Source organism: Pelodiscus sinensis, chromosome 1 (genome assembly GCF_052426305.1).
Source record: "Pelodiscus sinensis isolate ZL-2025 chromosome 1, ASM5242630v1, whole genome shotgun sequence".
NCBI lineage: Eukaryota > Metazoa > Chordata > Testudines > Trionychidae > Pelodiscus > Pelodiscus sinensis.
The window spans coordinates 127,740,080-127,761,665 of NC_143052.1; the positions used below are offsets into that span (position 1 = coordinate 127,740,080).

A 21,586-nucleotide genomic window follows, 5' to 3' on the forward strand; every position below is an offset into this window, starting at 1 on the left:
CCAATACCCAGAGGAGGTAATTTCCCAGGAGCCAGAGGGGTTATTACATAGAGTGGTCATAGGGCTGATAGCTAGAGCAATGTGCGATACAAAGTTGGTTATCTGCATCTGCAGAAATGATCGGCCTGTGGATACCCTTTGAGCTAAAGCGGCTGTCCAAGGATTGGCAGGGCTCTACCGCTGGAGTGGGATTGGTGTGAGGGAGGCTCCAGCTGGCAGCTGCGGGGAAACCTGGGCGAGCTCTAGGGGCAGAGGGTGCTGGCGGCACCGCTTTGGGGTGGCCCAGAGCCCTGCGCCCCGCATAGCAGAGGCCGGGCAGTGGCTGCGGGGCCCTAGCAGACTCTGGTCCCTCTCTGGAGCTTAAGGGGCCCAGCGGAGGCGCCGAGCTCGGGACAGGCGGAGTGGGAGGGAGCCCGCTGCAGGCTCCTGGGGGCAGGCAGAGCGAGCTCAGGCCCGCTGGGGGCTTAAGCCCCCGGGTGCCCAGCGCCCGGCTCAGAGATCGCCCCCTGCCCGCGGGAGCAAAGATCCCCGGCAGGGCCCGGCGGGAGCAAACGGAGCGCGGCTTCTCTCCCCGCGGGGCCGCAGCCGGCGCCTCCTCCGGGCAGCGCGGCGCCCCCCAGCTCCTCCCCGCTCAGCTCCGCGGCCCGGCCCCTCCCCCTGTTTCCGCTGGCAGCAGCCGGAGCCTGGAGCCGCGTCCCACGGTGCAATCGCAGCTCCCCCAGGACCCGGCCCAGCTCCCCGCCCGCTCCCGGGACCCGGTGAGTCCGGCGCCGGCGCGGCAGGGTGGGGAGCGGCTGGGAAAGTTACAGGCACTTTCTGGCCTGAGAAGTTGGGCGGGGGAAGGGAAAGCTGGGGAGACCCGGGGGGGCGGGGTGGAGGAAGGCGGGGGAGCAGTGGGGCAAGTAAGATCCGGATTCAGGGGGCGAGTTGGGGCCAGGTTAGGCCCGGGGGTGCTGGGCAGAAGCAGCAGCAGCGGCTGGGGTGGTGTAAAGGGGATGCAAGGAAAGGTGCGGAGAGAGCGGGGTGCAGCAGGGGAGAGCCTGGGGGTATGCAGAGGGATAAGAGCTGCATATGGGGACGGGCTCACTGCCCCTCTCTGCCATGTGGATGACACAGCCTCTAGTTTTCCCCCCAAGCTGGCGCGTATGTCTGATTCCCCCAGAGATGGAAAAGTTAGTGGCAGCAAGAGCAGGGAACAGCCCAACAATGGCTGTGTGGGCTGGGCCCCCTGGGCCAGGGGCTGAAGTGCTCTCGTGAGAAAAGATTTTATTCATTTCATTCTCCTCGTCCTCAAAATAAGTGTGTTTGGAGCGAAGCCCTTTCCTGCTTCTGCTCCCAGCCTCCGTGGGAGGGGGTGTGAGCTCTCGCCCCACAATGCTCCTGTATCACTGCAGCCCAAGCAGAGAGGAGGAACTTCAGGGATGCTAAAGCACAGATCTCAGCTTGGGAGCAGTGCACTGTGGTTGGAGGGGGAAAGCAGGGGAGCTCCTGTACTATAGGCTGAACCAAGGGTTCCCCTATAATGCAGTAGCTCCTGTGAGAAGTGGAGTGCAGCAGGAGAAGGAACATGGGAAGCAGGCTGGCCTACCATACTAGTATGATCCTTCAAAGGGCTGGTCATACCATTTTTGGCTTTCTTCCTGTTGTTTAATGTTTGTTCCTGTTTTCCCCCTTGCGCTTAGAGGAAATGTCAAGAAACATTTCATGTTGAATTTGGTGAAATGTGCTCTTAACTCAGGTCCTGCTGAGGCCTGGGAGGTGTTGGAAGGCAGTCACCTCCTAAGGAGGTGGCATGTAGGGTATAGGGGGTGCAGCACAGGAGGGGCTGTGCATAGAAAATAGGGTACAATGGGACAAGGATGACACTTTGGGGGGGGAGGTATATTTGTGGGCGACAGTTGCAATTCGGTTACTGCGTCCCTTTATTAGTGCTCTAGTGTGTTGTCATAAGATGGTATTCCCATGAATTTGTGATCAAAGGACTGGGAGTCAGAACATCCGAGTTCTCTCCCGAACTGTACCCAGAACTTCCTGTGTGACTTTACCGCTTCTGGCTTGATTTTGAAAGATACAGAGTGCTCACAGCTTCCACTGACTTCAACGAAGAGTCCGGATGCAGAGCAACTGTGAAAAATCAGGCCATTAGCCCCCTCTCTGCTTTTGCCTACACCTAACCCTTACCTGTTGGGAAAAGCCTTCTTTTATGGAAGGTTTTATGTAACTGCAAAGCTGCTGCTGTTTTTGTATGTTTAGTTGCTATATTAAACATATATTATGTTATATTGCTTTTGATGCCCTTCTCTGCAATGATATAGAATAATTATTGACAAAGAGGGGGATGCAAACAAGACTGGTAGGTATGGCACCCAAGGCCAAATTTACAGTTCTCAAGACTTTTACAATGAAGTGATGTGGGTCAGCTTAAAAAAACCACGCATGATTTAAATAGCATTTCATTACCTCTTGCTTCCTTTTTGTATTTTTCTTAGTGTGAATAATTCAAATTAATTAAGTCAAGTTAGCTTGAGCTTATAGATGCTTTCACTTTTGCAGTCTTAGTGCTGCAGTGTTTGGGTTCCAACAGTACAGGCAGGGTTTGGAGCAGGGGACTGCAGAGATGTGCTCCACTATCTAAGCTTCCTTTTAAACCAACTAATCATAGTCCTTGGGGTTGCCAAGAAAACCTTGAAGACAGAATCAGAATTTAGGCAACACAGCAGCATCTGCCTGTTTCAGACAACTTGAAACAATAGCTCAGAAGTATGAAATAACACCTTCTCTGAGATGAATGGGACAACTCTGAAACTACAGTCAACATCAATGTATAATTTAATTACTTTAAACATATTATTTTAAACATATTAATTTAGTTCACCATTGATAACTAGCAGAAATATGGTTTCCATGTCCTTTAGTCTCCCCATGAAAACTTCTATGATTCAGTTGTGCATTATCAATTAAAAAAAATAAATCCCTGTGAAAAAAGGAAGTGCGAGAACAACATAGTTAATAAGGAATTATTTTGGGGAAGTTCTATGACACAGGAGGTCAGACTCAATGATCACATTGGCCCCTTTTAGCCTCGGTGTCTGTGAAACCATTACTGAAACTGCTGTACTGATTGTATGATTCAGTTTCACATTTAACTCCACAAAAACCTCCATTTTAAAATGGATGTGATGTTGCAGCAGAATTTACACCACAGAATCTAGGGAGTTGGGCTCAGAGTCTAGTTCCTGGGACTTGCTATGGAGTCCAGGAAGCTTTTACTGCAAGGGATTGCTTGTGTAAAAACAATTGTAAATGTTTTTTTCTGCCTTACTTGGGTTTTACAAAATCTCATGTTTGTCAGTTTTCACAGTTGGGCTAGTTTTAAGTGTCCCATTAATTTTCTTTATTTCAGAAATGTCCTCAGATTTATTGTTCTATGAAAAGAGCAGAGGTACTTGTGTCAGCTCAACCAAAACCAAATCTGGGGTGGGTCAGAGCAATTTTGAGTGTTATAACTAAGACACAAGGGCTGGCACTTCAGTTTATTAATAGGGTGCTAATATTGTAAATATCTCTACCTGTGGGAAATCTGGAATAGTAGGTGCATATACTGTCTGGCAGAGGATAGAGACTGAGGAATCTATTCCTGGTTTGCATTGTTTCTTTGTTTGAGATGTTTCTCTTCTAACCAAACTGGATGAAAAAGGACGGGTTAAGTTCAAGAAAGGGCAGTTCACTCCTTACTCTTACTTGCACTGTGTTCTGAAATCTTCTCTCTAAGTCCCTCTGTAGCTTTCCCACTGGATTCTCCTGTTTTCTCAGAATAAAATCTGTGTACAGGCAGTCCCTGGGTTACGTACAAGATAGGGACTGTAGGTTTGTTCTTAAGTTGAATTTGTATGTAAGTTGGAACTGGTACGTATTGTAGGGGGGGAAACTCTAGTCAAACATTTCTCCAGAGCTCAGTTTTATTCTCTCAGACCTCACTTCCCTCAGTCCTTTATTCTCAAGCTGAGGTGTCTGCTGAGAAAAGCCGCTCTGCGTCTGCCTGGTCTGCTGGGGGGAAGCAGCTAGTGTGGGGTTGCCTCACCCCGTTTGTAAGTAGGGATCCGATGTAAGTCAGATCCATGTAACCCGGGAACTGCCTGTACTACTTTATAGTCAGTTCTGTGTTCCTTAGGGTCATACCAAAAAAAACCCCCTTTAAATTCTCATTTGGGCAGCTTGCTGTTTTCTGTAGCGTGTGTGCAATTCTCATTTGGGCAGCCTGAGCTCCAGTGGGCAGAGAGTTAATTCTAGCTCATCATCGCCACCTTTTGCACGGGTTTTTACAGGAAGGCCATAGAGTGTCTTTCTGGGTGTTGCTTTGGAAAATTTGGCTCTGCATCTGGTGGGAAATGATCTGAGTACAATCCGCAGTTTAGAGAACACTTGTTTCCAGGCTGTGTTAAACAAATTTTGCTGAAGTTCTAAGCACTTGAGCCCATCAATAAAAAATCTTGCGGAATGGATCATGCTACCTAAGAAGCTAGTCCCTGCAGTAAAATGCACACAGGCAGATCTTGTGCCAAGCAGAACTCCACTATCTGTAAACAAAGTGAAACTGAGTGCACTATTTTTTTTTCTCTCAAGCTGAAAGAAATGCAGAAAACAAACATTGGGTGTAGATGGTGACAAGTGAACTGGATTTTTATAATTCTGTTACATCTAAGGGGTTATGTTTTCTGTTGGAAAGATTTGTTTTAGGACATGCCACCTTTTTAGTTACGTTGTGTCATTGTATAATACTTCTGCTTTAGAGCCCCTAAATGTGAACCTAATTTGAAGAAACTGTCTTTGCAACAGTAGCAAATGGAAAGATCTCTTTTTCTTGGATGAAATATGTGAAGGGTGTAAACAGGATGCAGGGGAATTATTTAGTGAGATATAGTGAAACCTATGTTTTCTGGCATGTTGGTGGAATGGAGGGTGCCAATTAGTCAAAAATTCCATTTACTTAAGAATTATACTTATCGGAATACCAATTTCGACATATCTATTTTCTGTTTTATTGTCAACACAACTCTATTATTTCTCTCATTTGCTTTTTGCTTGTATCTTGGATGCTATAGTCGTACGATATTTAATATGATAATAAAAGACAATACACCAAGTAATAAGACAACCAGTCACAATGATGGATACAAATAGAAAGAACAGCTTTCTGCTCTTCTCAGCTAACTTGAGTGTAGCCTGACTGCTCTTGGAAATATTCTAGTCCCAAATAGCATTGGCTATTCCAGTTAGCTTCAGCATTGATTCTAGTTACAAGATGAAGATTTGTATTGGGAGATATCAGAAGTACTGGTTTCTAGAGCTTTCAGGTTGTTAGTTTTGGATGACGCAACTTTTACTGTACATGGGCTTTAATAAGTAAGATCAAGAGGAAGATATTTCAAAAGGGAAAATTTAGCCTGAACATCAGAAAGAAACTTCCTGACAGTGAGATGTAGTAGGCTGTCATCTGGTCTTGCCAAGGGAAGGTTAGTAAGTCCCATTGGTTAGGACTCTGAAAGCTAGAGAGAGAAACACTAGAACATATTCTTCAGGGAACTGCCCTGCATTGTCCCCAAAGAGATTTTACAGACTAAATAATTTTGTTCATTTCTAATGCCTATGATTCTTTAAAAGGAAAAAAGGCTTAGTATTTCTGTTCAGTTTTCTGATATATACATTATGATAACATTGCAAGAATAGTCTCAGTTAAAAGGACTGTCACCTTTTAAAGAAGCACAATAGGAATATTTGCATGATGTATTTTAAATTCCTTTGAAATAAATTTTTCCTTTGGATGTAAAAGTTTCCCCTGAAACACTTGAAATCATGTAACACATTTGCAGCCCTGGATTGATGTCTGGTAATTCTGAAGCTGGAAGTGGAAGTGACTAATAGCTAGGGAGTCAACTTTCATTGTCTGTATTGAGAAAAATACAAAAAGGAAATCAAGAGCATTAAATAGTGGAAAGTAAATTACATTTGGCCCATACAGTTTTTTGTACCAATTTAATTGTGTCAGTAGTGTGTGTATGTGATTTGTGTACTGATATCCTTTACAGCCTCATCGTATGGGTGCAGATTTATCACTATGAAGTGGCTTGTGCTGATTTAGTTTATTGCCCTAATGAGCTATATTCAGGAGAAGCTCCTTTATACAGGCATATCTGCATCCCCCCTAGAATACTGTACTACTTTAACAGTATGTTTCTAAACCAATTTATTTAAAGCAGTATACAAAGTGTGTGTGGACCATCCTTAAAATCCTCTGACTCCCAATAACCCAAGCACCTGGCTTGTTGAAATTTAATATTGAACATTGTGTCTTCTTTGGACTATTCACTAGTTGCAGTATTGTTTGCAGGATCACCCTAAATTGGTGTTAAACACAGGCAGAGAGGTTAAAAAAGTCATCCAAAAAAATCTTTAAAATTGAGGAGGGAAATGGAGAATGCCTTTTGAAATTCCCGATTTGTTTAATTTTCATTATTTTAATATGAAATTTTCCATACTTTAATTTGGAGCAAGGATGAGTGTGTTTTAAATCACTTTACACTTTTCTTAACATTCACTTATCTCAATGCTGTCAGCTTCAATTTGTACTTTATACTGAAAATGTAGTTCCGTGAGTGAGGGAAAAAATGTTTTGCCCTGTTTGAAGAAACTGGGATTTGATAAACTGTAATTGAAGTAATGTAGGTTTGGAGACTGTGCTAAATATATCTAGAGTGTTCTTTTCCTTCCTGAGTCAAGGACAACATTGCAGAGTATTATTTATATGTATTTGAGAGCACTTTGGAAAAATCCTGTCAGGCAGATGGAATACTTCTCTTGATGTGTCAGGGAAACTTCATCCGCAAATTATTCAGAATAAGTTTGCATTTAAAATAAAACCAAGTTTCTAGGAGGTAGGCTTGGAATGATAACCTTTCAAATATGAATACAGGCAGTCCCTGGGTTACGTACAAGATAGGGACTGTAGGTTTGTTCTTAAGTTGAATTTGTATGTAAGTCGGAACTGGTACATATTGTAGGGGAAACTCTAGCCAAACATTTCTCCAGAGCTCAGTTTTATTCTCCCACACCTCACTTCCCTCAGTCCTTTATTCTCAAGCTGAGGTGTTTGCTGAGAAAAGCTGCTCCGCGTCTCCCTGGTCTGCTGGGGGGGGGGGGTGGGCGCTAGCTTCACGTCTCCCTGGTCTGCTGAGGGGAAGCAGCTAGTGCGGGGTTGCCTCACCCCGTTTGTAAGTAGGGATCCGATGTAAGTCGGATCCATGTAACCCGGGGACTGCCTGTACTTTAAATCTATGCAGTATCTTATTGTTAAATTTGCACACATGCATCTTCAGTGCTTCCCCAAGCTTTGCCAGACAGTCCTGGAGTGGATTTGAGAAAACTGATGGTCTCCTATCAGATGGGTGGACATACACTCAGACTTTAAGGTCAAATAGGACCATTGTGGTCATCTGGTCTGATCTTCTGACCATTGCAGCACCCATCCACTCCTCTAATAGACCCCTAACCTCTGGGTGAGATACCCGAGTCCTCAAATCATGGTTTATAGACTTCAAGTTACATAAAATCCACACTAGTTTAAACTTGCAAGTGATTGTGTCCCATGATGCAGAGGAAGGCGCAAAATCCCCAGTGGTCTTTCACCACTCAGACCTGGGGGAAAATTCCTTCCTGCCCCCAAATATAGTTAGATCCTGCACAGGTGGGAAAAACCTACCAACCAGATACCACAGAGAATTATTTGCTGGTAACTCAGAACCTTCCCCATCTAGTGTCCTGTCTTCAGTTGTTGGGGAGTATAGCTACTGGCAGTCACCGATGGGCCACATGCCATTGTAGGCAGTTCAATCATGCTAGCCCCTTTATAAACTTATCCAACTCAGGATAAGGCCATTTTTGAAGCCCATTAGGGTTTTTGTCCCCGCTGCTCCCCTTGGACGGTTGCACCTTTGATGGTTGGAAACCTTAAATTTTGAGCCTAAACTTGTTGATGGCAACTTTGTATTAATTTGTTCTTGTGCTAATACTGTCCTTAATTTAAATAACTCCTCTCCCTCCCTAATATTTATTTCTCTGATGTATTTATAAGGAGCAATCAATATCTTTCAGCCTTCTTTTTCAAAGGTTAAGCAAGCTAGATTCTTTGAGTCTTCTTTTGTAAGGTAGATTTGCCATTCCTTGGATCATCCTAGGTGCCCTTCTCTGCACTTGTTCCAATCTAAGTTCATCTTTCTTAAAAATGAGAAACCAGAATTGCATACAATTCCAGATGAAGTCTTACCAGTGCCTTTTTGCAGTGGCACTGACTCTTCCCTGGCTCTGCTGGAAATACCTCACTTGATGCACCCCAGGACTGCATTAGTGTTTTTCACAGTCATACCACTTTTTCTCATAGGGTGTGTCTAGACTACAGAGTTTTGTTGACAAAAGTGGACTTTTGTCGACAAACCTATACCTGCGTCTACACTACCGCTGTGTTCTGTCGACATAACGTCGACAGAACTCAGCAGTTTTGTCGACGCTGGTAAACCTCATTTTATGAGGCATAACGCCTTTTGTCGACAGAGTTTTGTCGACAGAAGGTGTTACTGCATCTAGGGTTGTGTCTAGACTACAGGGTTTTGTCGACAAAGCAGCTTGCTTTGTCGACAGAACTGAATGTAGTCTAGACGCTCTTTGTCGACAGAAGCTTTGTCGACAGTATTTGTCGACAAAACTTCTGTCGACAAAAGCCTGTAGTCTAGACGTACCCATAGTCATTTTGTGATCAACCAGCACACCCAGGTCTTTCTTCTGCTTTGTCTCTTTCAAGTACCCAGTTTAGGGACTAAAACCAAGAATTTTTTCTATAAATGCATGACCTTGCACTATTAGGGTACGTCTACAAGCAGCATTATTTTGGAATAACTGAAGTTACACTACAAGCCTTTATTTCAAAATAATGTTGAGCTGGAGGACTGCTTTCTCCAACTCCTGTAACCCTTGTTTCATGAGAAGTAAGGGAAGTTGAAGAAAGAGTGTTCTTTCTTCGACATCTTGCTGTGTAGACAGCACCAAAAGCCGAGTTCAGCTATTTCGACTTAAACTACGCAATTGATGTAGCCGAAGTTGTGTAGCTTAAATAGACTTTAGCCCTGCTATGTAGATGTGCCCTTACATTTAATCTAGTTTCTGTTACTCCAGTTTACAAGATCCTCCAGGTTTTCTAGCATGATATTCCAGTCCTCCTCTGCATTGGCAGTACCTCCAAACTTTGTGTTATCTGCAAATTTTATTAGCACACTCCTGATTTTTGCGCCAACATCTGTAAATAATATTAAATAAGATTGGTCCCAAGACCAGTCCCTGAAGATCTCTCCTAATAACCTCCCTTCAGATGAACAGTTCACCTTTCTAGTATGATCCATTGTAGTCTCCCCTTTCACTAGTTCCCTATTCACTTTCCAGTTCTCATATTAATCTCCATTTTCTCCAACTTAACCATTAATTTCCTCTGTGGAACTGCCTTAGATGTCTTACTGATATCCAGGTAGACTAGATCTACTGCATTTTCTTTGTCTAAAGCATCAGTTATCTTCTCAAAGAAGAGATCAGGTAGCTCTGGCATAATATACTTTTTGTAAAACCATGTTGTATTTTATTCCAATTACCATTCACTTCTGTGTCCTTAACTGCTTGCTCTTTCAAATTTTGTTCCAAGACCTTACATACAATAGAGGTCAGTCTAACAGGCCTGTAGTTTTTCCAGTCATACGGTACAACACCCGAGTTTATAGATTAATTACAAATCTTTGCTATTGGCCTTGCATTTTCCTGTGCTAATTTAGTTTATATTCTTGGATGGAGAATATCTGGGCCTGCCAATTTAGTCCCATTAAGCTTTAGAGTTTGACTTCCAGGTCAGATGTGGTAATTTCTACCTCCACATCCTCATTTGCCACACTGCCACTAAACCTAAACTCTTCATTACCCTCATTAAAAAGAGAGAAAGTATTTGTGTAGGTGTTGGGCCATGCTTAGATAATCTGTAATCTCCATCCCCATCCTCCGTGGTTAGTGATCCCATTTCTTTCCTGTTTTCTTTTTATTCATATAGTGAAAGAATCTTTCGCTGTTGGATTTTAATTTTCTTTGCAAGGTCCAACTGTGACTTTTGGTAGTTCTCACTTTATCCTTATCACTTTCTGATCTCCAAGAGGTAGCTCTCCTTGCAGATCCCTACCATTTTCTAATCCTTATGGGCTTTCTGCTTTCTCTTACTCACCTAGTCTACAACTCCTTACAGTTTTTTCCACTTTGTTTGGGATGCAGCCTATACTTTCTGTAGTTTTGACTTACAGTGATTCTAAGTTTCCTCCACATTCAGATCCTTGAGTTCTTCAGTCCAGTCCTGTCCCCTAACTAATGTCCTTAATTTCCCAAAGTTTACTTTTTGGAAATGAAGCAGTGGAACTGCCAAGAGTCATCAGTTTTATAGAGTGGAGCTGATATGCCCCAAATAACTGTAGAAGCAAGTGCTAAAGTTATTCATATGCAGCAAAGAGGAACCAAAAACAAGCTGGAGGACAGATGGATCAATAGACACCCGCTTTGCCCTCTCCCCAACCTCTTCTATTCAACAGGTTGGAAGTTTTGGGGGATGGGAGTGGAACAGAGTCAGAGTTTCTTTTCTCTCCTAGCAGTGAGAGCAGAGTAAAATGTGGTACTTCAGATTCACTGGACACCAATTAGCTAGCTAGTGACTTATGGATAAGATGAAGCTCCCACGCTGGTAGGGTAAAGAAACAGCACTGTGGCAGAAATCCCAGCAGACAGCCCCATGCCAGCAGTTTACAAAGACAGAGAGGATGTTTGACTCATTGTCATCTCCCTTTTTTAACCAGCTCCTTATCCACCAAGATCTTGCCCCCATTTTACAAAACCCCTTCCTGAAGAAACTCTGGAGTGGGGCAGAGACAGGACCACAGTTCAGGTGAAGGAAAGTATAAAGAGAATGTTTAGAATAGGATTTTTGATGGCCTGTGTGACTTAAACTCCCTGTTTTAGAACAGTGCGTGTCACCTTTTCCATACCGCCTCATCTGTCCTCAGGGCCCTCTTCCCATTTAATGATATGGAAAGGGCAGTTTGAAACCCCCCTAATTTAGCATGCAGCAGTAAAATATCTAACCCTACGTGCGGTACTTCGGTATGCCAGAGTGCACTTTACATTACAGGCAGTCCCCGAGTTACGCGGATCCGACTTACGTCGGATCCGCAGTTACGAACGGGGCCCTCCCTCTCCCTGGTCTCCAGCAGACCAGGGAGAGGAAGCAAAGTGGCGGAATACGCGGGCAGCGGACAGCCCAGACGTGTCTGCGCTGTCAGCTGGCTGTGTGCTCCGCGGCTTTGCTCTGCTCTGCTCCCCGTCCCCCTGGTCTGCAGACCAGGGGGACGGGGAGCAAAGCAGAGCAAAGCCACGGAGCCCGAGGGCAGCAGGATAGCCACGGCGCGTCTGGGCTGTCCCGCTGCCCCCGTGCTCCGCGGCTTTGCTCCGGACGCCTGTGGTACAGCAGCTGGGGCGCTGCTGGTTGGTTCCGTAGCCCCGCTCTGGGCGCCACTGGACCAACCCAGCAGCACCCCAGCTGCTCTGCCCCAGGTGTCCCCAAGTCAGCCGCTGCTGAAACTGACCAGTGGCTGACTACAGGAAGCCCCTGCTCCGGGCTTCCTGGAATCAGCTGCTGATCAGTTTCAGCAGCAGCTGACTTGGGGATGCCTGGGGTTCTTAAGTTGAATCTGTATGTAAGTCAGAACTGGCGTCCAGATTCAGCCGCTGTTGAAACTGATCAGTTTCAGCAGCGGCTGAATCTGGACGCCAGTTCCGACTTACATACAGATTCAACTTAAGAACAAACCTACAGTCCCTATCTTGTACGTAACCCGGGGACTGCCTGTACTTGCGTAGAGGGATCCGCTATGGTGTTACTGATATTGAACGTTGCTATGCATGATTGGTGAAATAATCAAAGTATCCGTGTGGAAGAAATGCTGCCAGTTTATTGACACTGAGCATTTAAAGACATATGGCCCTACCTGTGACACTCTGAGTATCTTTAATTATGAGAATTGAAAAAGATAGAGTTTAGTGAAATTATGTTGCCCATTGCAAAGTGTAGGGAGTAAAAATAGAACAGCATGCTTTCACTTTCTGGTTCTGCCCTAATACAATGCAACAAGATTTGAATCGAAGACGTTGCGGGGAGAATATTTATAGACATGCATTCGCTGAGGGTTTGTCTTTACTAGAGAATATGTTTAATGTGGGCGGAAGGACTTGCTAGTGAGTATGATGTTGACCATGAGTGTCATGACATGACATGACATAAGAATGGCCGTTACTGGTTCAGACCAAAGGTCCATCTAGCTCAGTTGCCTGTCTGCTGACAGTGGCCAGCACCAGGTGCCCCAGAGGGGGTGGACCAAAGACAATGATCAAGCAATTTGTCTCCTGCCATCTTTCTCCAGCCTCTGAGAGATGGTCCTTGTAGATGAAGTCACAGTGATAATTATGTCGTCTAACTTGGCTCCTTCCAATCCACTGCAACATCTGAGTTGCATTTGAAATAATTGTTATGATTTGTAAATTCACCACTTTGTTCCAAAAAATGTAACACTGAAACATATGTGCTGAAACTGTGCTGTCAAATAAAATGCCCTACTGCCCGAAAATCAACTACAATTAATTACAAATTAAAGAAAATATGGGAGATAAATCTTTTTCCTCCGTTTCCTTTGAGCATAAAAGCACTCTGTATATAGTCAGTTTCTCCTGTTGTGTGCCATGTTCCTGTCAACAAACTGGGAGAGAAATCACTTAAAAAACCCCTAATTTTAAAACCACAAAAAGCTTGCAGGGGGATATAATACCTGACACTATTGATAATATTCTTTGGTGTTACTCAGTTTTTAAAATGAAACTGTCTCTTTAAAAGACAAAAGCCCCACAACTTTTTGTTGCTGAATGCTCACAAAAAAGCTTATGCTTCTCTTGCCAGTTCAGCAGCAGAAACCTAGCAATATTCCCAGTGCTGGCTATGATCCTGTCAACTTCAATTATGTTGTGCAATCACAAGTGAATCACATTGGCTTACAGAGTATTACGTACATTTGGGGAAAAAAACCCTAATGATTTGGCAACTAGAAAATAAAACTGGTAGAGAGAGCTCCTTTCCAGCTTTGCTCTAAACTGAAGAATAGAAATATAGTAAAATAAAGGGAGGGTTAGTGCAGAAATCTAATAGTGGTTGGTTTCTATTTAATAAATAAACCTTTCTTGTGCAGATTCCACAGACTGCAGGGAAATATTCTGACCAACAGGAATAATCATTTTTAAACCTCATCTCCCTCCCTGATTTTTACTTGAGGAAGCACCTGAATTGCTCATGAATTTTATAGAGTAAGCACCACAGAGTCAACTTATCCCTGTTTGGGCCATAACTCAGCTTCCCTATCTCTAGCAGTGGTTTGGTTTTAGATACACTCTGGAATTTCCAAATCACCCCAGCATGGTTTAGTACATTTCAAACTGCACCCCACCCTCTGGGGGCATGTTTAATGACCCCCTCCCCAATCTCTCCTGACAGTCAGATAAGAGCCCCACCCATGGTAAGCCTGTTTTCCTTATGGCATCCTGAAATCCCTCAGCTTTTCCCGTGAACATGGTTCAGCTGTCATCCTCCTGGGGTCTTTGTCCCCTATGGATAGGCCTACTTTCCTAAGCTCCAACTGCCAGTTTCCTCTGTGGGGAGACCCTCAAATAGCATCTACCTCATGTAGGTGGCTCTTAGACTGAGCAACAGTTAAAGTACTTGGCATGTAAAGGAAGGCTTTTGTGTAACCACTTCCCTTGTTCCCTTTAATTGTAGAGAGTCTTCAGAAGGGAAAAAAACCCTCTTATTTGATATTCTCTTAGATGGTATCCTTGTGGGGGGGGGGGGGGGGGGGGGAGGCAGGATGAGAAAAGAAGTTAGTTAAGTGCTTATGTTGTTAAAGTCTGATCCTGTTTCCGAAAAGACAAAACAAGACACAGACAAGAGAAAATAGAGTCACGAATCATGGGTAGTGTGAATGGTTAGCATAAGTGCATGATTCTTTAATGGTATCAGTTGAGCTTTTTGTTTGTACTAGTTCTGTTTTTCTGTATTGGCTTTTGCTCCATTTCCCACCAGTGCTAGTTGCTATAGGTTATTGTGACATTTCTTGAGCCTTCACTTGCCTCTTACAAGTCGAGCTCCCAATTAGGGTAAATGTATAGGCCTAATTATTACAACATACATCTCTGTTAATATATATTATTTCCATTAGGTGGCCATTCCCCTTTTCTAATGAGACTGACTTGTCACATAAAGGGCTGCTTCTGTCCATTGATATTTAATGTCTCCTAATCTAACCTTTGTTTTAGTATCGTGTCCATTGCTTTTATACTGGCGTGCCTTCTAAAATTAAATCTACGTCTGCTTCCCCCCCGGGGAGGCAGGTAGGATGTGTGAGAGTGCTTTCAGTCTTGACCGTTCCTTCACAAGCTGAGAGAAGAATTGTGTGTGTGTGATGGGAAAACTGTGTCAAACAGGGGAGTCCCGAAGATGGTCAGGTCAGTCAGTGTAATTTTTTTCCTCTCTTATCCCCTTCTGGATTTCCTTAGCTGCTTGCTCGTTGACCTATGTGTGTGCCACTAAGAAGTGGGATCTTAAGGTGTGATTTCAGACGCACTTAAGCATTGACCTAACGCTGCCCGCAAAGATGTGAGCAGCAAACCTGCCATTGACACCAATGGGAGCAGAGCTGGACTCAGATGAAGCTCTTTTGAAAATCCTCACCCTTTAGGATTTGTGACATGGAGAATCAAACGTTATCTCCTCTCGTATAAAAAGGGCTCCTGGGGTAATTCTGGTGTCTCTTTTACTGTTGCTTTGAAGTAACCATGTGTATTCCCAGGGAGATATTACACAGAATTATTTTAGTTTCATCCGGTATGTGGAAACATTGGCCCACTTTGTGGTCTTAATTATTAAATGTTATATCTGTCTCTGACACTTTGGAAAGGGAAGTGGGGAGGGGGGAGGAAGAGATCCTTTGAAGGGCACTATGGTATTCACTACTGATACTGAATATATTCCACACCCTTATCCAGCCATCGCAACCCTCCTTAATTTAATCTAATTACATAAACATGTATTAATCAACAGGGTGTGAAAGTGGTGTCAGATGCTACTATGTTGACGTCTATTCACCTCTACACTCACATCTTTGGTGCCCTAGTATGAAGATGCTGCCCTGGACTTCCTAGGGAGATTTCCTGAGGGTATTGACCTTCCCTAATAAGCATCTGGAAAATGGAAAACTATGCTGTTCTGACAATGTAGAGAGATCCACTTCCTTTCTTTGTGGCTGTTGGGAGAAGCAAGAGAAAGCTTGTCTCTTATTGCCATCTGTTCTGCCAAAAGCTGAGCAGGGCAGCAGGGCCTGGCAATGGGAGGAACAGGGTGTCAGCGGCCTGCTTACCCACTTGATTTGTTGTGGGGTAATGCTCTGGAGGTGAAATGTGTAGAGCAAACTCTAGACAAAGAGCAGCCGCGACAGTATATTTTGAGATCAGTGAACTGTGAGTCATAGCAATCCGCAATAGCTGAGGTTGCTAGAGTTCAGGCTGGAGGAAGGATGTGAGGGTTGTAGCTCAAGGCTTGAGGGAGGATGGGATGCAGTCAGTTTGTTATTATGGTCAGGCCAATGGGGAAAAAAAAAATCTCCTCTCTCCCTGTGATCTAAAAAACCCAACATGTTAGGCTGTGTTGAGGAAGGGCTAGCGATGAATTCTGAAAACATACTCTTGCTGTTGTGCAAATCAGTTGCATGCCCCCCTCTGGAATATTGTATTTATATCTAGTCTCCTCATCTCCATAAAGAGGTAGCAAAGCTAGAAGGGGTAAAAATACTTATTCGTGTGAGGAGAAATGAGAGATCAGGAGACAGATTTTTCAAAGGTTCAGATGGCAGACGGACATCTAACTGCCATCTGAGTCTTTGAAAAGACTAGGGATGTAAGCAACTAATCGACTAGTTAACTATTCAATAAGCAAAAGCTTATCGGATAGTTGACACATTAGTTGATTAGTCACTTCTCCCGCCTTGCTGCCTCTATCACAAGGAGGCAGCAAGTGGGGGGAGAAGGCAGGGGTGCTGGGGGGAGCCAGCTTAGAAGGCAGTTTCCCTCTAGCTCCAGCTCCGTGGGAGGGGGCAGAGGTGCAGGAGCGGCGCTTCCTCTTTGAAATGTACAAGAGCCGCAGTGGGCTCCATATGGCTCCCCGGGCTATATGCAGCGTTGCAGTCTTTGAAATGCACAAGAGCCCTTGCTGGGCCTCTTGTACATTTCGAAGGTGGAATGCTGTGCTAGTCCTTATCAATTAATCAAATAGATGATGGAATGTAAGCGGCATATAAAGTAATGAACAGTTTAGAGCAGGGTGTTAGCAACGTTTCTGAAGTGGTGTGCCGAAACGTAAACCTCCTGCTCTGGGCTGTGCTGCTGTCTTGGGAGAGAGGGGCTCTCTACACTGCGCACACCATGGAATAGGGTTTCTGGCCAGGGGAGAGGGCAGAAGCAAAGCAGGGGGCAGGAGAGGCATGGGGGCAGGCTGTTTGCCAGGGCGTTGGAGCGCCCATGCTGTCTGGCTAGGGGTAGATGAGTAAAGGGGGAGGGTCCTGGGCATGAGGGGATGGGTGGGGCACTTACTTGTGTTTGTGGCACATGGCAGGTTGGGCACAGCGGTGGTAGTGTGGCTGCAGTGCAGGGTCACCAGCTTGCACAGCAGCCGAGCAGGGGTCACCCAGCACCTCGCCCACTTCCTTAGGTCTACCAGCTGGCCAGGGCAGCAGGCACAGTGCCTTCTTGTGCAGGCCGAGTGTCAGTCTCTCGGCCAGCTCCTTGGGCCACAGGCGGGCCAGCCAGGTGGCAGTGCTGTAGGCCATGTGGCCAGCACGTCCCCTTGGGAGCAGACAGAGGCCCTGCTCCAGCTGTGGCAGCTCTGCCAGTTGCAAACAGTTCCCCTGGCAGTGGCAGCCTGCAGGAGGAGGAGGTGGCGTGGCCGGACACTGGGCCCTGTGCACCAGAGGCAGTCCCGCTGAGGGAGGGAGAGAGCCATGCGGCACATGGTGGTGGGGCAAGGGGTGGTAGGGACTTGCCAGCAGCAATGTGCATTTCAGCTGGCTCAGGGATGCCTCTGAGCACACAGCCACTGTGTGCGCAGTCTAACCTGCTGCTGGGGACTGGTGAGGGTGCTGGCAGCAGGTTAGTGTGCGCGTGCCACTCAAAATCGGCTCGTGTGCTGCTTTGTGGCACGTGAACCGGAGGTTGCTGACCCCCTGGTGTGGAGAAAATAAATTACTTGCTCCTGTTTTCCCTCTAGCTGTGTTCAAGAACAACATGACACCCAGTTCAGTTAAATTAAAGGGCAAGACATGTCATGTGGATAAAAGGGAATTCTTTTTTATATGATGCATAATGAATGGGTGGCACTCTGTTGCAAGATATTGGGTAAAGAGTTTATCAAGGAATGCTAGACATTTATATAGTGAAATTCACAGTTACTGTGGATAAGATGAAGTAAATTATAGGCATATGGTGCTTCCAGAGTATAAATCAACCACTAATTGCCTAGGGCTAAGTGAGAAACTTCCCTGTGGGTTGCTGCATATTGGAGTTTTGCAGGTTTTTTGTAGCCTTTCTCTGAAGCATTTTGCAGTGGGTACTGTCAATAACAGGATCATGCACTAGAACAGTGGTCTCCAACCTTTTTAACAACAAGATAACTTTTTCCATTTAAGTGCAATGTAAGATCTACCTCAAACCCAAATGATCTTCCCCCCCACTTCCTTCTTGCCCCTTCTTTGAGTCCCCGCCCCTGTCCCACCCCTGCTCTGAGGCCTCACCCTGCTCACTCCATCCCCCTTCGACCCCCATCCTCACTCAATGTCACCTGGTTGGGCAGGAGGTTGGTTTTGAGGATCTGGTTTTGAGCCAAGGAGTTTGGAGTGTGGAAGGAGCTCTGGGCTTAGCCTTGGGTGGGGGATTGGGGTCTAGGAGGGCTTTCATGGTACAAGCTTTGGGAAGGAGTTTGGGTGCAGGGGGACTCATGTTGGGGTCAGGATGTTGGGGGCAGGAGGGAGGTTCAGGACAGGGACAGTCAAAAACCAAAAAACCCCCACTTTGCAAATAGTAAAAGAAGTAACAACAACCCCCCTCATATGTGTTGGGTTGGGAGATGAGAATGAAGGACAGTGTGTGTTTGGGAGAGACAGAGACACATGCAGTGCGTGAGAGTGACAGAGACTTGCATTGACAAGCTCCCTCCATCCCCTTCTCTCTGTGTGGAGATAGGGAATAGGAGTGGGGGGAGGAGGAACACCCTGACATCAGCGCCCCCCCTTCTCCCTCCTACACTCTGCACAGCAAACAGGAGACTCCCAGGGGGCACCTCCAAGGTAGAGGGTAGGAGCAGCATGACAGGGGGTGGAGGGGCAACTGAAGTGCCAGCGCTTGAGAGCTTCCTGGCCAAACCAGTCAGGATCCCCTGTCAGCTGCTCCAAGATCCACTGGTAGATCCCAATCTACTGGCGGGTGACCATTGCACTAGAAGGACCACTGGTCGGGTGTTTCTTATGGCCCCAATCAATGAGAGCAGGAGCAGCCTGAGGCAGGCTGCGGCAGCTGGTGCCCCAGGCAGAAGGCACGATCGGCGCTCCCGTCTGCACGGCCGTCAATGGGCACCCGGGCTGGCGGCGCCCTAGGCAACTGCCTAGTTTGCCTTGCCTCACGGGCCGCCCCTGAATGAGTGTCTCCTTTTAGCTGATGGGAGGCATGTGTGAATAGATGAATAGCTGGGGAAGCTTGAAATAGGTTATTGCTACACAAAGATCTTCTGTCTTTCTCTCTCTGTCTCAGTTCAAATGACTTTGAATTGTGATCTCTTTAAAACTTGATACTGCAAAAGTTTAATGTAACATTAAGTATAATATTTAACCTTGAAGTAATAGGAAATTGAGAATTCCCCTGGCAGCCTTAACTCTGCCCCTGAGGGGAACATGTGCTATGAGTGTGTCTCAAGTTACATGATCACATAACACTGGGCAATGGAACATGCTGTTTGGCAAATGTTTGTTACAAATTGGGTTAAATCTATGGCAATGTAGAAATATGTCATATACCAAATACGCTAAATTATCTCATTCCACTAGTAAATGGTGATAGACACGATTTCCAGAATGCTGATCTAGGCACAAAATCACCTGGGAATACTACTTTTACACAGGTGTCAAACAGACCGTACATTTCAGATGTTTCTCACATATACTCTAATACACCATTCCTCCCACTGCCCTTCCTCTTACAGTGCTGAAGTCACTTTCACAGCAGGTTGAAAAGTTTGTCTCTATTCTCACATTAGTGACAACAAATCACATCACTTTCTTAGCATGCTGACTACGGTCAGAAGTGGGAGTTTTGAAACCTCCATTGTAATTCAGGGCTTTTATTTTCAAATTCATCTGTTTCTGCTGATAAGGTGGGACTGTGCCATGCTGAGCAGAGGGAATTTCCTGGACTTTCTTCCAAAAAATAACTATATATTTTAAAGTAAAAAATGAATCTGGTTTCTAACTAGGCTCAGATACTACAGCAGTATGTTACTGAAATACCCATAAATAGTGAAATAATAGCATCAGCATTCTTTTTGAAAATTCAGTGGAATACACTGTGAAGCCTGACTTTAGAAACTGCCCAAGGGAGTGGTACAAATGGTATATGATTGTTTAGTAAAGAAGGTCTTCAGTTATGTTTTCAAATAGAAATGGTCCACCAGAGGCCTGATTTGTTAATGTTCAGTGTTCACTGAAGCTCATCTTTTTGTTTCTTTAGAGTGGGAAAGAAGTGGGCTGAGGAATTTAAGGGGTAATCGAGGGGCTTCATTATTGTATATGTGGGCAGTCATTAGAAAGGGCTGGACAGTTTATGATTGCATAGAATGTTTTTGATTGTGTGCAGAAAATCTCAAGATGGCATGAGTAGAAACCAGAGGAGAAGAATGGTCCTTTGCTGTACTCATGCGACTGGGCTTTGGGAGATTTAGGTTCTATCCCCAGCTCTGCCACAGGTTCCCTGTGTGACTTTAATTTAGTTATTTAATCCCTATCCCTTAGTTTCCCATCTGTACAACTGGGATAATAGTATAGGTTGAACCTTTCTGGTCTGGCAACATCTCTGGTGTGGCATGATTTGAGTTAGCCACATGTCCACTTACCATGGGTGTGGCCAAGTTTCCCACAGTCCCATAAAGTTTGTTTAAAGCCACAAATCCTGACTGTCAGTGTTCTGTGCTGTTATTTAGCTCTAATTTACAACTAAATGTCTTTTAAGAGCCCAGTAGGCAGTGGGAGTGTTGATAATGCTGCTAGACAACACTGATCTCCTGTGGTCTGGCAAACTCTCTGGTCTGGCATCAGTCAGGTCCTGAGGGTGCCAGACTAGAGAGGTTCAACCTGTAGTACATTTCTCTCACCCTTTGTCTGTCCAGTCAGCTAAAACAAGGACAGTCCCTTCCGGTGTGTTTGTACAATACCCAGCACAATGGGGTGCTGAGCTGGTCAGGAAGAGCGCGAAGATTATAATGAGATGAGGATCACATTGTGACAAGTGTTGTTACAAACACTATGGAAGCTCAGGTCCTGAAGAACTTAGTTTAATGTGAAATAAGATACAGCAAATGAGGAAGGAAGTAGAAAGACACACTATAATACAATCATACAGTAACATAGGTTAGTGACATGTACAACTTAATGGTCCCAGTTACATGAATTTTTTCTTAACTTTAAAATGAATGTCATTTTTTTCTGATTGTCACATAACCCAACTAACATCTGACTGTCTATTGGTTTTGATTATTGCTAACATGATTGATTTCTTAATACAGTAATTTTAGTTCAAATAGTTATTGTTTTGCCACTGGAAGATGTTCCTTTTGTAATTCAACAGGGCTAAGTTTATGTTGGTCAGGAATATTATAAATCCCATCCTGGGGCACCCAGTAAAATTGTTCTATTAGGTCAATAGATAAAGAAAATTCCCAGTTGAAACAGTGTTAGGCTTGGGTATTTATTAGGTCAAGATAATTTCTGTAGTTGAAGGCCTTAAGCCAAAACTGTAAATGATCCTTTCCTTTAACTTACTAAGATACAACAAAAGTTTAATCTATAAATATAGACATTAGTAGATACAAGCATCCTGCAGGTAATAGATAAATTATTTATGGCGTCAGGAGACTGTTTTGTCTTGGAGATATTGCAGGGGTTAGTTATTGTCCTTTCTCAGTTTTCTAAAGCCTGGTCTCTTCTCAGATAATATAATGAATAAGTTATTTGCAACCACTGAAAAAAATTACTTGTTACTACTCTGAATCTATGCGATATAGGACTCCTCCCCAACTAGGTTTCAGATTTATTTATTTTTAATCAGAAGAACG

The 21,586-nt window shown here is 44.7% G+C and overlaps 1 protein-coding gene across 1 annotated transcript in view; it reads left to right on the forward strand.

The window, feature by feature from the left end:
* Positions 1 to 493: 493 nt before the first annotated feature.
* The window catches only part of TSPAN9 (tetraspanin 9), a 271,489-nt gene continuing 250,396 nt past the window's right edge, over positions 494 to 21,586 (forward strand). Inside the window, exon 1 of the mRNA XM_075900398.2 lies at positions 494 to 758. The gene's annotated coding sequence lies outside the window, so the exon portion shown is untranslated. The remainder of the gene's footprint in view (positions 759 to 21,586) is intronic.